Consider the following 17,356-nt stretch of genomic DNA (forward strand, 5'->3'; position numbering starts at 1 on the left):
AGGCCACAAGCTTGGAACAGAATGCCAAAAGCAAGCACACTGCTTGGATGGCTCCACAAAATGGCCGCCACACACCCACAACAACAAGAAATGGAAGACAGTCAATGTACGCCTATGGCAAAAGCACAATGCCTGCCTTCCTAAAATGGCCGCCACACACATGCACAGGCCACCCACCACAAATAACCAAAAAGTGATTTCAAAGGACAGGAATAGGAAGTTTTAGTGCCTGTGGAACTTACTTCCTCTCATAAAAATATTTTGAAAAAAATAAAAGCTTCTCCGTGCTCCAAACCTACAGCTCAATGACAACCTGAGGAGTTTTTTTAGCAGAAATGCACAAAAAAGCGTTTTTGAGAAGGATCTATGTTGCTCGTGAGATATTGTTTGCCAGATTGCAAAAGCTGCGTGTTTGGGATCGTAAACTGTACAAAAAGGCTTTATCGCGTGCGCGAACACGCATATTGCGAGCGCGAAAATGACGAAAACTGTAAGTCCGCGTTGTCGCGCTGTGCAGAGTTACCAAAAGTACGCAAGCTGAATCCCTAGGCTTACATACTGGCTAAAAAGCCCTATTTATTTAACACACACCCCAATAATGCTATTCCACCCCAAAAAACACCTTTTGCAATAAAATCCAAAGCCATCCATGGTGTAAAAGAAAATCAACAGACAACACAAACTGTAAATTTAAATAACGCACCAAAGATTTGAGGCTGACTACCTCTGGGCCTACTGGCAGACTAGGCCACAAGCTTGGAACAGAATGCCAAAAGCAAGCACACTGCTTGGATGGCTCCACAAAATGGCCGCCACACACCCACAACAACAAGAAATGGAAGACAGTCAATGTACGCCTATGGCAAAAGCACAATGCCTGCCTTCCTAAAATGGCCGCCACACACATGCACAGGCCACCCACCACAAATAACCAAAAAGTGATTACAAAGGACAGGAACGGGAAGTTTTAGTGTCTGTGGAACTTACTTCCTCTCATAAAAATATTTTGAAAATAATAAAAGCTTCTCCGTGCTCAAAACCTACAGCTCAATGACAACCTGAGGAGTTTTTTTAGCAGAAATTCACAAAAAAGCGTTTTCGAGAAGGATCTATGTTGCTCGCGAGATATTGTTTGCCAGATTGCAAAAGCTGCGTGTTCGGGATCGCGAACTGTACAAAAAGGCTTTATCGCGTGCGCAAACACGCATATTGCGAGCGCGAAAATGACGAAAACTGTAAGTCCGCATTGTCGCGCTGTGCAGAGTTACCAAAAGTACGCGAGCTGAATCCCTAGGCTTACATACTGGCTAAAAAGTCCGCTTTATTTAACACACTCCCAAAAAATGCTATTCCACCCCAAAAAACACCTTTTGCAATAAAATCCAAAGCCATCCATGGTGTAAAAGAAAATCAACAGACAACACAAACTGTAAATTTAAATAACGCACCAAAGATTTGAGGCTGACTACCTCTGGGCCTACTGGCAGACTAGGCCACAAGCTTGGAACAGAATGCCAAAAGCAAGCACACTGCTTGGATGGCTCCACAAAATGGCCGCCACACACCCACAACAACAAGAAATGGAAGACAGTCAATGTACGCCTAGGCAAAAGCACAATGCCTGCCTTCCTAAAATGGCCGCCACACACATGCACAGGCCACCCACCACAAATAACCAAAAAGTGATTACAAAGGACAGGAACAGGAAGTTTTAGTGTCTGTGGAACTTACTTCCTCTCATAAAAATATTTTGAAAAAAATAAAAGCTTCTCCGTGCTCCAAACCTACAGCTCAATGACAACCTGAGGAGTTTTTTTAGCAGAAATGCACAAAAAAGCGTTTTCGAGAAAGATCTATGTTGCTCGCGAGATATTGTTTGCCAGATTGCAAAAGCTGCGTGTTCGGGATCGCGAACTGTACAAAAAGGCTTTACCGCGTGCGCGCACACGCATATTGCGAGCGCGAAAATGACGAAAACTGTAAGTCCGCGTTGTCGCGCTGTGCAGAGTTACCAAAAGTACGCGAGCTGAATCCCTAGGCTTACATACTGGCTAAAAAGCCCTATTTATTTAACACACACCCAAAAAATGCTATTCCACCCCAAAAAACACCTTTTGCAATAAAATCCAAAGCCATCCATGGTGTAAAAGAAAATCAACAGACAACACAAACTGTAAATTTAAATAACGCACCAAAGATTTGAGGCTGACTACCTCTGGGCCTACTGGCAAAATAGGCCACAAGCTTGGAACAGAATGGCAAAAGCAAGAACACTGCTTGGATGGCTCCACAAAATGGCCGCCACACACCCACAACAACAAGAAATGGAAGACAGTCAATGTACGCCTATGGCAAAAGCACAATGCCTGCCTTCCTAAAATGGCCGCCACACACATGCACAGGCCACCCACCACAAATAACCAAAAAGTGATTACAAAGGACAGGAACAGGAAGTTTTCGTGTCTGTAGAACTTACTTCCTCTCATAAAAATATTTTGAAAAAAATAAAAGCTTCTCCGTGCTCCAAACCTACAGCTCAATGACAACCTGAGGAGTTTTTTTAGCAGAAATGCACAAAAAAGCGTTTTCGAGAAGGATCTATGTTGCTCGCGAGATATTGTTTGCCAGATTGCAAAAGCTGCGTGTTCGGGATCGCGAACTGTACAAAAAGGCTTTATCGCGTGCGCGAACAAGCATATTGCGAGCGCGAAAATGACGAAAACTGTAAGTCCGCGTTGTCGCTCTGTGCAGAGTTACCAAAAGTACGCGAGCTGAATCCCTAGGCTTACATACTGGCTAAAAAACCCTATTTATTTAACACACACCCAAAAAATGCTATTCCACCCCAAAAAACACCTTTTGCAATAAAATCCAAAGCCATCCATGGTGTAAAAGAAAATCAACAGACAACACAAACTGTAAATTTAAATAACGCACCAAAGATTTGAGGCTGACTACCTCTGGGCCTACTGGCAGACTAGGCCACAAGCTTGGAACAGAATGCCAACAGCAAGCACACTGCTTGGATGGCTCCACAAAATGGCCGCCACACACCCACAACAACAAGACATGGAAGACAGTCAATGTACGCCTATGGCAAAAGCACAATGCCTGCCTTCCTAAAATGGCCGCCACATACATGCACAGGCCACCCACAACAAATAACCAAAAAGTGATTACAAAGGACAAGAACAGGAAGTTTTAGTGTCTGTGGAACTTACTTCCTCTCATAAAAATATTTTGAAAAAAATAAAAGCTTCTCCGTGCTCCAAACCTACAGCTCAATGACAACCTGAGGAGTTTTTTTTAGCAGAAATGCACAAAAAAGCGTTTTCGAGAAGGATCTATGTTGCTCGCGAGATATTGTTTGCCAGATTGCAAAAGCTGCGTGTTCTCTGGATCGCGAACTGTACAAAAAGGCTTTATCGCGTGCGCGAACACGCATATTGCGAGCGCGAAAATGACAAAAACTGTAAGTCCGCGTTGTCGCGCTGTGCAGAGTTACCAAAAGTACGCGAGCTGAATCCCTAGGCTTACATACTGGCTAAAAAGCCCTATTTATTTATCACACACCCAAAAAATGCTATTCCACCCCAAAAAACACCTTTTGCAATAAAATCCAAAGCCATCGATGGTGTAAAAGAAAATCAACAGACAACACAAACTGTAAATTTAAATAACGCACCAAAGATTTGAGGCTGACTACCTCTGGGCCTACTGGCAGACTAGGCCACAAGCTTGGAACAGAATGCCAAAAGCAAGCACAGTGCTTGGATGGCTCCACAAAATGGCCGCCACACACCCACAACAACAAGAAATGGAAGACAGTCAATGTACGCGTATGGCAAAAGCACAATGCCTGCCTTCCTAAAATGGCCGCCACACACATGCACAGGCCACCCACCACAAATAACCAAAAAGTGATTTCAAAGGACAGGAACAGGAAGTTTTAGTGCCTGTGGAACATACCTCCTCTCATAAAAATATTTTGAAAAAAATAAAAGCTTCTCCGTGCTCCAAACCTACAGCTCAATGACAACCTGAGGAGTTTTTTTAGCAGAAATGCACAAAAAAGCGTTTTCGAGAAGGATCTATGTTGCTCGTGAGATATTGTTTGCCAGATTGCAAAAGCTGCGTGTTTGGGATCGTAAACTGTACAAAAAGGCTTTATCGCGTGCGCGAACACGCATATTGCAAGTGCGAAAATGACGAAAACTGTAAGTCCGCGTTGTCGCGCTGTGCAGAGTTACCAAAAGTACGCAAGCTGAATCCCTAGGCTTACATACTGGCTAAAAAGCCCTATTTATTTAACACACACCCCAATAATGCTATTCCACCCCAAAAAACACCTTTTGCAATAAAATCCAAAGCCATCCATGGAGTAAAAGAAAATCAACAGACAACACAAACTGTAAATTTAAATAACGCACCAAAGATTTGAGGCTGACTACCTCTGGGCCTACTGGCAGACTAGGCCACAAGCTTGGAACAGAATGCCAAAAGCAAGCACACTGCTTGGATGGCTCCACAAAATGGCCGCCACACACCCACAACAACAAGAAATGGAAGACAGTCAATGTACGCCTATGGCAAAAGCACAATGCCTGCCTTCCTAAAATGGCCGCCACACACATGCACAGGCCACCCACCACAAATAACCAAAAAGTGATTACAAAGGACAGGAACAGGAAGTTTTAGTGTCTGTGGAACTTACTTCCTCTCATAAAAATATTTTGAAAATAATAAAAGCTTCTCCGTGCTCCAAACCTACAGCTCAATGACAACCTGAGGAGTTTTTTTAGGAGAAATGCACAAAAAAGCGTTTTCGAGAAGGATCTATGTTGCTCGCGAGATATTGTTTGCCAGATTGCAAAAGCTGCGTGTTCGGGATCGCGAACTGTACAAAAAGGCTTTATCGCGTGCGCGAACACGCATATTGCGAGCGCGAAAATGACGAAAACTGTAAGTCCGCGTTGTCACGCTGTGCAGAGTTACCAAAAGTACGCGAGCTGAATCCCTAGGCTTACATACTGGCTAAAAAGCCCTATTTATTTAACACACACCCAAAAAATGCTATTCCACCCCAAAAAACACCTTTTGCAATAAAATCCAAAGCCATCCATGGTGTAAAAGAAAATCAACAGACAACACAAACTGTAAATTTAAATAACGCACCAAAGATTTGAGGCTGACTACCTCTGGGCCTACTGGCAGACTAGGCCACAAGCTTGGAACAGAATGCCAAAAGCAAGCACAGTGCTTGGATGGCTCCACAAAATGGCCGCCACACACCCACAACAACAAGAAATGGAAGACAGTCAATGTACGCCTATGGCAAAAGCACAATGCCTGCCTTCCTAAAATGGCCGCCACACACATGCACAGGCCACCCACCACAAATAACCAAAAAGGGATTACAAAGGACAGGAATAGGAAGTTTTAGTGTCTGTGGAACTAACTTCCTCTCATAAAAATATTTTGAAAAAAATAAAAGCTTCTCTGTGCTCCAAACCTACAGCTCAATGACAACCTGAGGAGTTTTTTTAGCAGAAATGCACAAAAAAGCGTTTTCGAGAAGGATCTATGTTGCTCGCGAGATATTGTTTGCCAGATTGCAAAAGCTGCGTGTTTGGGATCGCGAACTGTACAAAAAGGCTTTATCGCGTGCGCGAACACGCATATTGCGAGCGCGAAAATGACGAAAACTGTAAGTCCGCGTTTTCGCGCTGTGCAGAGTTACCAAAAGTACGCGAGCTGAATCCCTAGGCTTACATACTGGCTAAAAAGGCCTATTTATTTAACACACACCCAAAAAATGCTATTCCACCCCAAAAAACACCTTTTGCAATAAAATCCAAAGCCATCCATGGTGTAAAAGAAAATCAACAGACAACACAAACTGTAAATTTAAATAACGCACCAAAGATTTGAGGCTGACTACCTCTGGGCCTACTGGCAGACTAGGCCACAAGCTTGGAACAGAATGCCAAAAGCAAGCACACTGCTTGGATGGCTCCACAAAATGGCCGCCACACACCCACAACAACAAGAAATGGAAGACAGTCAATGTACGCCTATGGCAAAAGCACAATGCCTGCCTTCCTAAAATGGCCGCCACACACATGCACAGGCCACCCACCACAAATAACCAAAAAGTGATTTCAAAGGACAGGAACAGGAAGTTTTAGTGCCTGTGGAACATACCTCCTCTCATAAAAATATTTTGAAAAAAATAAAAGCTTCTCCGTGCTCCAAACCTACAGCTCAATGACAACCTGAGGAGTTTTTTTAGCAGAAATGCACAAAAAAGCGTTTTTGAGAAGGATCTATGTTGCTCGTGAGATATTGTTTGCCAGATTGCAAAAGCTGCGTGTTTGGGATCGTAAACTGTACAAAAAGGCTTTATCGCGTGCGCGAACACGCATATTGCGAGCGCGAAAATGACGAAAACTGTAAGTCCGCGTTGTCGCGCTGTGCAGAGTTACCAAAAGTACGCAAGCTGAATCCCTAGGCTTACATACTGGCTAAAAAGCCCTATTTATTTAACACACACCCCAATAATGCTATTCCACCCCAAAAAACACATTTGCAATAAAATCCAAAGCCATCCATGGTGTAAAAGAAAATCAACAGACAACACAAACTGTAAATTTAAATAACGCACCAAAGATTTGAGGCTGACTACCTCTGGGCCTACTGGCAGACTAGGCCACAAGCTTGGAACAGAATGCCAAAAGCAAGCACACTGCTTGGATGGCTCCACAAAATGGCCGCCACACACCCACAACAACAAGAAATGGAAGACAGTCAATGTACGCCTATGGCAAAAGCACAATGCCTGCCTTCCTAAAATGGCCGCCACACACATGCACAGGCCACCCACCACAAATAACCAAAAAGTGATTACAAAGGACAGGAACGGGAAGTTTTAGTGTCTGTGGAACTTACTTCCTCTCATAAAAATATTTTGAAAATAATAAAAGCTTCTCCGTGCTCAAAACCTACAGCTCAATGACAACCTGAGGAGTTTTTTTAGCAGAAATTCACAAAAAAGCGTTTTCGAGAAGGATCTATGTTGCTCGCGAGATATTGTTTGCCAGATTGCAAAAGCTGCGTGTTCGGGATCGCGAACTGTACAAAAAGGCTTTATCGCGTGCGCAAACACGCATATTGCGAGCGCGAAAATGACGAAAACTGTAAGTCCGCGTTGTCGCGCTGTGCAGAGTTACCAAAAGTACGCGAGCTGAATCCCTAGGCTTACATACTGGCTAAAAAGTCCGCTTTATTTAACACACTCCCAAAAAATGCTATTCCACCCCAAAAAACACCTTTTGCAATAAAATCCAAAGCCATCCATGGTGTAAAAGAAAATCAACAGACAACACAAACTGTAAATTTAAATAACGCACCAAAGATTTGAGGCTGACTACCTCTGGGCCTACTGGCAGACTAGGCCACAAGCTTGGAACAGAATGCCAAAAGCAAGCACACTGCTTGGATGGCTCCACAAAATGGCCGCCACACACCCACAACAACAAGAAATGGAAGACAGTCAATGTACGCCTAGGCAAAAGCACAATGCCTGCCTTCCTAAAATGGCCGCCACACACATGCACAGGCCACCCACCACAAATAACCAAAAAGTGATTACAAAGGACAGGAACAGGAAGTTTTAGTGTCTGTGGAACTTACTTCCTCTCATAAAAATATTTTGAAAAAAATAAAAGCTTCTCCGTGCTCCAAACCTACAGCTCAATGACAACCTGAGGAGTTTTTTTAGCAGAAATGCACAAAAAAGCGTTTTCAAGAAAGATCTATGTTGCTCGCGAGATATTGTTTGCCAGATTGCAAAAGCTGCGTGTTCGGGATCGCGAACTGTACAAAAAGGCTTTACCGCCTGCGCGCACACGCATATTGCGAGCGCGAAAATGACGAAAACTGTAAGTCCGCGTTGTCGCGCTGTGCAGAGTTACCAAAAGTACGCGAGCTGAATCCCTAGGCTTACATACTGGCTAAAAAGCCCTATTTATTTAACACACACCCAAAAAATGCTATTCCACCCCAAAAAACACCTTTTGCAATAAAATCCAAAGCCATCCATGGTGTAAAAGAAAATCAACAGACAACACAAACTGTAAATTTAAATAACGCACCAAAGATTTGAGGCTGACTACCTCTGGGCCTACTGGCAAAATAGGCCACAAGCTTGGAACAGAATGGCAAAAGCAAGAACACTGCTTGGATGGCTCCACAAAATGGCCGCCACACACCCACAACAACAAGAAATGGAAGACAGTCAATGTACGCCTATGGCAAAAGCACAATGCCTGCCTTCCTAAAATGGCCGCCACACACATGCACAGGCCACCCACCACAAATAACCAAAAAGTGATTACAAAGGACAGGAACAGGAAGTTTTCGTGTCTGTAGAACTTACTTCCTCTCATAAAAATATTTTGAAAAAAATAAAAGCTTCTCCGTGCTCCAAACCTACAGCTCAATGACAACCTGAGGAGTTTTTTTAGCAGAAATGCACAAAAAAGCGTTTTCGAGAAGGATCTATGTTGCTCGCGAGATATTGTTTGCCAGATTGCAAAAGCTGCGTGTTCGGGATCGCGAACTGTACAAAAAGGCTTTATCGCGTGCGCGAACAAGCATATTGCGAGCGCGAAAATGACGAAAACTGTAAGTCCGCGTTGTCGCTCTGTGCAGAGTTACCAAAAGTACGCGAGCTGAATCCCTAGGCTTACATACTGGCTAAAAAACCCTATTTATTTAACACACACCCAAAAAATGCTATTCCACCCCAAAAAACACCTTTTGCAATAAAATCCAAAGCCATCCATGGTGTAAAAGAAAATCAACAGACAACACAAACTGTAAATTTAAATAACGCACCAAAGATTTGAGGCTGACTACCTCTGGGCCTACTGGCAGACTAGGCCACAAGCTTGGAACAGAATGCCAACAGCAAGCACACTGCTTGGATGGCTCCACAAAATGGCCGCCACACACCCACAACAACAAGACATGGAAGACAGTCAATGTACGCCTATGGCAAAAGCACAATGCCTGCCTTCCTAAAATGGCCGCCACATACATGCACAGGCCACCCACAACAAATAACCAAAAAGTGATTACAAAGGACAAGAACAGGAAGTTTTAGTGTCTGTGGAACTTACTTCCTCTCATAAAAATATTTTGAAAAAAATAAAAGCTTCTCCGTGCTCCAAACCTACAGCTCAATGACAACCTGAGGAGTTTTTTTTAGCAGAAATGCACAAAAAAGCGTTTTCGAGAAGGATCTATGTTGCTCGCGAGATATTGTTTGCCAGATTGCAAAAGCTGCGTGTTCTCTGGATCGCGAACTGTACAAAAAGGCTTTATCGCGTGCGCGAACACGCATATTGCGAGCGCGAAAATGACAAAAACTGTAAGTCCGCGTTGTCGCGCTGTGCAGAGTTACCAAAAGTACGCGAGCTGAATCCCTAGGCTTACATACTGGCTAAAAAGCCCTATTTATTTATCACACACCCAAAAAATGCTATTCCACCCCAAAAAACACCTTTTGCAATAAAATCCAAAGCCATCGATGGTGTAAAAGAAAATCAACAGACAACACAAACTGTAAATTTAAATAACGCACCAAAGATTTGAGGCTGACTACCTCTGGGCCTACTGGCAGACTAGGCCACAAGCTTGGAACAGAATGCCAAAAGCAAGCACAGTGCTTGGATGGCTCCACAAAATGGCCGCCACACACCCACAACAACAAGAAATGGAAGACAGTCAATGTACGCGTATGGCAAAAGCACAATGCCTGCCTTCCTAAAATGGCCGCCACACACATGCACAGGCCACCCACCACAAATAACCAAAAAGTGATTTCAAAGGACAGGAACAGGAAGTTTTAGTGCCTGTGGAACATACCTCCTCTCATAAAAATATTTTGAAAAAAATAAAAGCTTCTCCGTGCTCCAAACCTACAGCTCAATGACAACCTGAGGAGTTTTTTTAGCAGAAATGCACAAAAAAGCGTTTTCGAGAAGGATCTATGTTGCTCGTGAGATATTGTTTGCCAGATTGCAAAAGCTGCGTGTTTGGGATCGTAAACTGTACAAAAAGGCTTTATCGCGTGCGCGAACACGCATATTGCAAGTGCGAAAATGACGAAAACTGTAAGTCCGCGTTGTCGCGCTGTGCAGAGTTACCAAAAGTACGCAAGCTGAATCCCTAGGCTTACATACTGGCTAAAAAGCCCTATTTATTTAACACACACCCCAATAATGCTATTCCACCCCAAAAAACACCTTTTGCAATAAAATCCAAAGCCATCCATGGTGTAAAAGAAAATCAACAGACAACACAAACTGTAAATTTAAATAACGAACCAAAGATTTGAGGCTGACTACCTCTGGGCCTACTGGCAGACTAGGCCACAAGCTTGGAACAGAATGCCAAAAGCAAGCACACTGCTTGGATGGCTCCACAAAATGGCCGCCACACACCCACAACAACAAGAAATGGAAGACAGTCAATGTACGCCTATGGCAAAAGCACAATGCCTGCCTTCCTAAAATGGCCGCCACACACATGCACAGGCCACCCACCACAAATAACCAAAAAGTGATTACAAAGGACAGGAACAGGAAGTTTTAGTGTCTGTGGAACTTACTTCCTCTCATAAAAATATTTTGAAAATAATAAAAGCTTCTCCGTGCTCCAAACCTACAGCTCAATGACAACCTGAGGAGTTTTTTTAGGAGAAATGCACAAAAAAGCGTTTTCGAGAAGGATCTATGTTGCTCGCGAGATATTGTTTGCCAGATTGCAAAAGCTGCGTGTTCGGGATCGCGAACTGTACAAAAAGGCTTTATCGCGTGCGCGAACACGCATATTGCGAGCGCGAAAATGACGAAAACTGTAAGTCCGCGTTGTCACGCTGTGCAGAGTTACCAAAAGTACGCGAGCTGGATCCCTAGGCTTACATACTGGCTAAAAAGCCCTATTTATTTAACACACACCCAAAAAATGCTATTCCACCCCAAAAAACACCTTTTGCAATAAAATCCAAAGCCATCCATGGTGTAAAAGAAAATCAACAGACAACACAAACTGTAAATTTAAATAACGCACCAAAGATTTGAGGCTGACTACCTCTGGGCCTACTGGCAGACTAGGCCACAAGCTTGGAACAGAATGCCAAAAGCAAGCACAGTGCTTGGATGGCTCCACAAAATGGCCGCCACACACCCACAACAACAAGAAATGGAAGACAGTCAATGTACGCCTATGGCAAAAGCACAATGCCTGCCTTCCTAAAATGGCCGCCACACACATGCACAGGCCACCCACCACAAATAACCAAAAAGGGATTACAAAGGACAGGAATAGGAAGTTTTAGTGTCTGTGGAACTAACTTCCTCTCATAAAAATATTTTGAAAAAAATAAAAGCTTCTCTGTGCTCCAAACCTACAGCTCAATGACAACCTGAGGAGTTTTTTTAGCAGAAATGCACAAAAAAGCGTTTTCGAGAAGGATCTATGTTGCTCGCGAGATATTGTTTGCCAGATTGCAAAAGCTGCGTGTTTGGGATCGCGAACTGTACAAAAAGGCTTTATCGCGTGCGCGAACACGCATATTGCGAGCGCGAAAATGACGAAAACTGTAAGTCCGCGTTTTCGCGCTGTGCAGAGTTACCAAAAGTACGCGAGCTGAATCCCTAGGCTTACATACTGGCTAAAAAGCCCTATTTATTTAACACACACCCAAAAAATGCTATTCCACCCCAAAAAACACCTTTTGCAATAAAATCCAAAGCCATCCATGGTGTAAAAGAAAATCAACAGACAACACAAACTGTAAATTTAAATAACGCACCAAAGATTTGAGGCTGACTACCTCTGGGCCTACTGGCAGACTAGGCCACAAGCTTGGAACAGAATGCCAAAAGCAAGCACAGTGCTTGGATGGCTCCACAAAATGGCCGCCACACACCCACAACAACAAGAAATGGAAGACAGTCAATGTACGCCTATGGCAAAAGCACAATGCCTGCCTTCCTAAAATGGCCGCCACACACATGCACAGGCCACCCACCACAAATAACCAAAAAGGGATTACAAAGGACAGGAATAGGAAGTTTTAGTGTCTGTGGAACTAACTTCCTCTCATAAAAATATTTTGAAAAAAATAAAAGCTTCTCTGTGCTCCAAACCTACAGCTCAATGACAACCTGAGGAGTTTTTTTAGCAGAAATGCACAAAAAAGCGTTTTCGAGAAGGATCTATGTTGCTCGCGAGATATTGTTTGCCAGATTGCAAAAGCTGCGTGTTTGGGATCGCGAACTGTACAAAAAGGCTTTATCGCGTGCGCGAACACGCATATTGCGAGCGCGAAAATGACGAAAACTGTAAGTCCACGTTTTCGCGCTGTGCAGAGTTACCAAAAGTACGCGAGCTGAATCCCTAGGCTTACATACTGGCTAAAAAGTCCTATTTATTTAAAACACTCCCAAAAAATGCTATTCCACCCCAAAAAACACCTTTTGCAATAAAATCCAAAGCCATCCATGGTGTAAAAGAAAATCAACAGACAACACAAACTGTAAATTTAAATAACGCACCAAAGATTTGAGGCTGACTACCTCTGGGCCTACTGGCAAAATAGGCCACAAGCTTGGAACAGAATGGCGAAAGCAAGCACACTGCTTGGATGGCTCCACAAAATGGCCGCCACACACCCACAACAACAAGACATGGAAGACAGTCAATGTACGCCTATGGCAAAAGCACAATGCCTGCCTTCCTAAAATGGCCGCCACATACATGCACAGGCCACCCACAACAAATAACCAAAAAGTGATTACAAAGGACAGGAACAGGAAGTTTTAGTGTCTGTGGAACTTACTTCCTCTCATAAAAATATTTTGAAAAAAATAAAAGCTTCTCCGTGCTCCAAACCTACAGCTCAATGACAACCTGAGGAGTTTTTTTAGCAGAAATGCACAAAAAAGCGTTTTCGAGAAGGATCTATGTTGCTCGCGAGATATTGTTTGCCAGATTGCAAAAGCTGCGTGTTCTCTGGATCGCGAACTGTACAAAAAGGCTTTATCGCGTGCGCGAACACGCATATTGCGAGCGCGAAAATGACAAAAACTGTAAGTCCGCGTTGTCGCACTGTGCAGAGTTACCAAAAGTACGCGAGCTGAATCCCTAGGCTTACATACTGGCTAAAAAGCCCTATTTATTTATCACACACCCAAAAAATGCTATTCCACCCCAAAAAACACCTTTTGCAATAAAATCCAAAGCCATCCATGGTGTAAAAGAAAATCAACAGACAACACAAACTGTAAATTTAAATAACGCACCAAAGATTTGAGGCTGACTACCTCTGGGCCTACTGGCAGACTAGGCCACAAGCTTGGAACAGAATGCCAAAAGCAAGCACACTGCTTGGATGGCTCCACAAAATGGCCGCCACACACCCACAACAACAAGAAATGGAAGACAGTCAATGTACGCCTATGGCAAAAGCACAATGCCTGCCTTCCTAAAATGGCCGCCACACACATGCACAGGCCACCCACCACAAATAACCAAAAAGTGATTTCAAAGGACAGGAACAGGAAGTTTTAGTGCCTGTGGAACATACCTCCTCTCATAAAAATATTTTGAAAAAAATAAAAGCTTCTCCGTGCTCCAAACCTACAGCTCAATGACAACCTGAGGAGTTTTTTTAGCAGAAATGCACAAAAAAGCGTTTTCGAGAAGGATCTATGTTGCTCGTGAGATATTGTTTGCCAGATTGCAAAAGCTGCGTGTTTGGGATCGTAAACTGTACAAAAAGGCTTTATCGCGTGCGTGAACACGCATATTGCGAGCGCGAAAATGACGAAAACTGTAAGTCCGCGTTGTCGCGCTGTGCAGAGTTACCAAAAGTACGCAAGCTGAATCCCTAGGCTTACATACTGGCTAAAAAGCCCTATTTATTTAACACACACCCCAATAATGCTATTCCACCCCAAAAAACACCTTTTGCAATAAAATCCAAAGCCATCCATGGTGTAAAAGAAAATCAACAGACAACACAAACTGTAAATTTAAATAACGCACCAAAGATTTGAGGCTGACTACCTCTGGGCCTACTGGCAGACTAGGCCACAAGCTTGGAACAGAATGCCAAAAGCAAGCACACTGCTTGGATGGCTCCACAAAATGGCCGCCACACACCCACAACAACAAGAAATGGAAGACAGTCAATGTACGCCTATGGCAAAAGCACAATGCCTGCCTTCCTAAAATGGCCACCACACACATGCACAGGCCACCCACCACAAATAACCAAAAAGTGATTACAAAGGACAGGAACGGGAAGTTTTAGTGTCTGTGGAACTTACTTCCTCTCATAAAAATATTTTGAAAATAATAAAAGCTTCTCCGTGCTCAAAACCTACAGCTCAATGACAACCTGAGGAGTTTTTTTAGCAGAAATGCACAAAAAAGCGTTTTCGAGAAGGATCTATGTTGCTCGCGAGATATTGTTTGCCAGATTGCAAAAGCTGCGTGTTCGGGATCGCGAACTGTACAAAAAGGCTTTATCGCGTGCGCAAACACGCATATTGCGAGCGCGAAAATGACGAAAACTGTAAGTCCGCGTTGTCGCGCTGTGCAGAGTTACCAAAAGTACGCGAGCTGAATCCCTAGGCTTACATACTGGCTAAAAAGTCCTATTTATTTAACACACTCCCAAAAAATGCTATTCCACCCCAAAAAACACCTTTTGCAATAAAATCCAAAGCCATCCATGGTGTAAAAGAAAATCAACAGACAACACAAACTGTAAATTTAAATAACGCACCAAAGATTTGAGGCTGACTACCTCTGGGCCTACTGGCAGACTAGGCCACAAGCTTGGAACAGAATGCCAAAAGCAAGCACACTGCTTGGATGGCTCCACAAAATGGCCGCCACACACCCACAACAACAAGAAATGGAAGACAGTCAATGTACGCCTAGGCAAAAGCACAATGCCTGCCTTCCTAAAATGGCCGCCACACACATGCACAGGCCACCCACCACAAATAACCAAAAAGTGATTACAAAGGACAGGAACAGGAAGTTTTAGTGTCTGTGGAACTTACTTCCTCTCATAAAAATATTTTGAAAAAAATAAAAGCTTCTCCGTGCTCCAAACCTACAGCTCAATGACAACCTGAGGAGTTTTTTTAGCAGAAATGCACAAAAAAGCGTTTTCGAGAAAGATCTATGTTGCTCGCGAGATATTGTTTGCCAGATTGCAAAAGCTGCGTGTTCGGGATCGCGAACTGTACAAAAAGGCTTTACCGCGTGCGCGCACACGCATATTGCGAGCGCGAAAATGACGAAAACTGTAAGTCCGCGTTGTCGCGCTGTGCAGAGTTACCAAAAGTACGCGAGCTGAATCCCTAGGCTTACATACTGGCTAAAAAGCCCTATTTATTTAACACACACCCAAAAAATGCTATTCCACCCCAAAAAGCACCTTTTGCAATAAAATCCAAAGCCATCCATGGTGTAAAAGAAAATCAACAGACAACACAAACTGTAAATTTAAATAACGCACCAAAGATTTGAGGCTGACTACCTCTGGGCCTACTGGCAAAATAGGCCACAAGCTTGGAACAGAATGGCGAAAGCACGCACACTGCTTGGATGGCTCCACAAAATGGCCGCCACACACCCACAACAACAAGAAATGGAAGACAGTCAATGTACGCCTATGGCAAAAGCACAATGCCTGCCTTCCTAAAATGGCCGCCACACACATGCACAGGCCACCCACCACAAATAACCAAAAAGTGATTACAAAGGACAGGAACAGGAAGTTTTAGTGTCTGTGGAACTTACTTCCTCTCATAAAAATATTTTGAAAAAAATAAAAGCTTCTCCGTGCTCCAAACCTACAGCTCAATGCCAACCTGAGGAGTTTTTTTAGCAGAAATGCACAATAAAGCGTTTTCGAGAAGGATCTATGTTGCTCGTGAGATATTGTTTGCCAGATTGCAAAAGCTGCGTGTTTGGGATCGTAAACTGTACAAAAAGGCTTTATCGCGTGCGCGAACACGCATATTGCGAGTGCGAAAATGACGAAAACTGTAAGTCCGCGTTGTCGCGCTGTGCAGAGTTACCAAAAGTACGCAAGCTGAATCCCTAGGCTTACATACTGGCTAAAAAGCCCTATTTATTTAACACACACCCCAATAATGCTATTCCACCCCAAAAAACACCTTTTGCAATAAAATCTAAAGCCATCCATGGTGTAAAAGAAAATCAACAGACAACACAAACTGTAAATTTAAATAACGCACCAAAGATTTGAGGCTGACTACCTCTGGGCCTACTGGCAGACTAGGCCACAAGCTTGGAACAGAATGCCAAAAGCAAGCACACTGCTTGGATGGCTCCACAAAATGGCCGCCACACACCCACAACAACAAGAAATGGAAGACAGTCAATGTACGCCTATGGCAAAAGCACAATGCCTGCCTTCCTAAAATGGCCGCCACACACATGCACAGGCCACCCACCACAAATAACCAAAAAGTGATTACAAAGGACAGGAACAGGAAGTTTTAGTGTCTGTGGAACTTACTTCCTCTCATAAAAATATTTTGAAAATAATAAAAGCTTCTCCGTGCTCCAAACCTACAGCTCAATGACAACCTGAGGAGTTTTTTTAGGAGAAATGCACAAAAAAGCGTTTTCGAGAAGGATCTATGTTGCTCGCGAGATATTGTTTGCCAGATTGCAAAAGCTGCGTGTTCGGGATCGCGAACTGTACAAAAAGGCTTTATCGCGTGCGCAAACACGCATATTGCGAGCGCGAAAATGACGAAAACTGTAAGTCCGCGTTGTCACGCTGTGCAGAGTTACCAAAAGTACGCGAGCTGAATCCCTAGGCTTACATACTGGCTAAAAAGCCCTATTTATTTAACACACACCCAAAAAATGCTATTCCACCCCAAAAAACACCTTTTGCAATAAAATCCAAAGCCATCCATGGTGTAAAAGAAAATCAACAGACAACACAAACTGTAAATTTAAATAACGCACCAAAGATTTGAGGCTGACTACCTCTGGGCCTACTGGCAGACTAGGCCACAAGCTTGGAACAGAATGCCAAAAGCAAGCACAGTGCTTGGATGGCTCCACAAAATGGCCGCCACACACCCACAACAACAAGAAATGGAAGACAGTCAATGTACGCCTATGGCAAAAGCACAATGCCTGCCTTCCTAAAATGGCCGCCACACACATGCACAGGCCACCCACCACAAATAACCAAAAAGGGATTACAAAGGACAGGAATAGG

This window comes from Triturus cristatus, chromosome 1_1 (assembly GCF_964204655.1).
Source record: "Triturus cristatus chromosome 1_1, aTriCri1.1, whole genome shotgun sequence".
Lineage (NCBI taxonomy): Eukaryota > Metazoa > Chordata > Amphibia > Caudata > Salamandridae > Triturus > Triturus cristatus.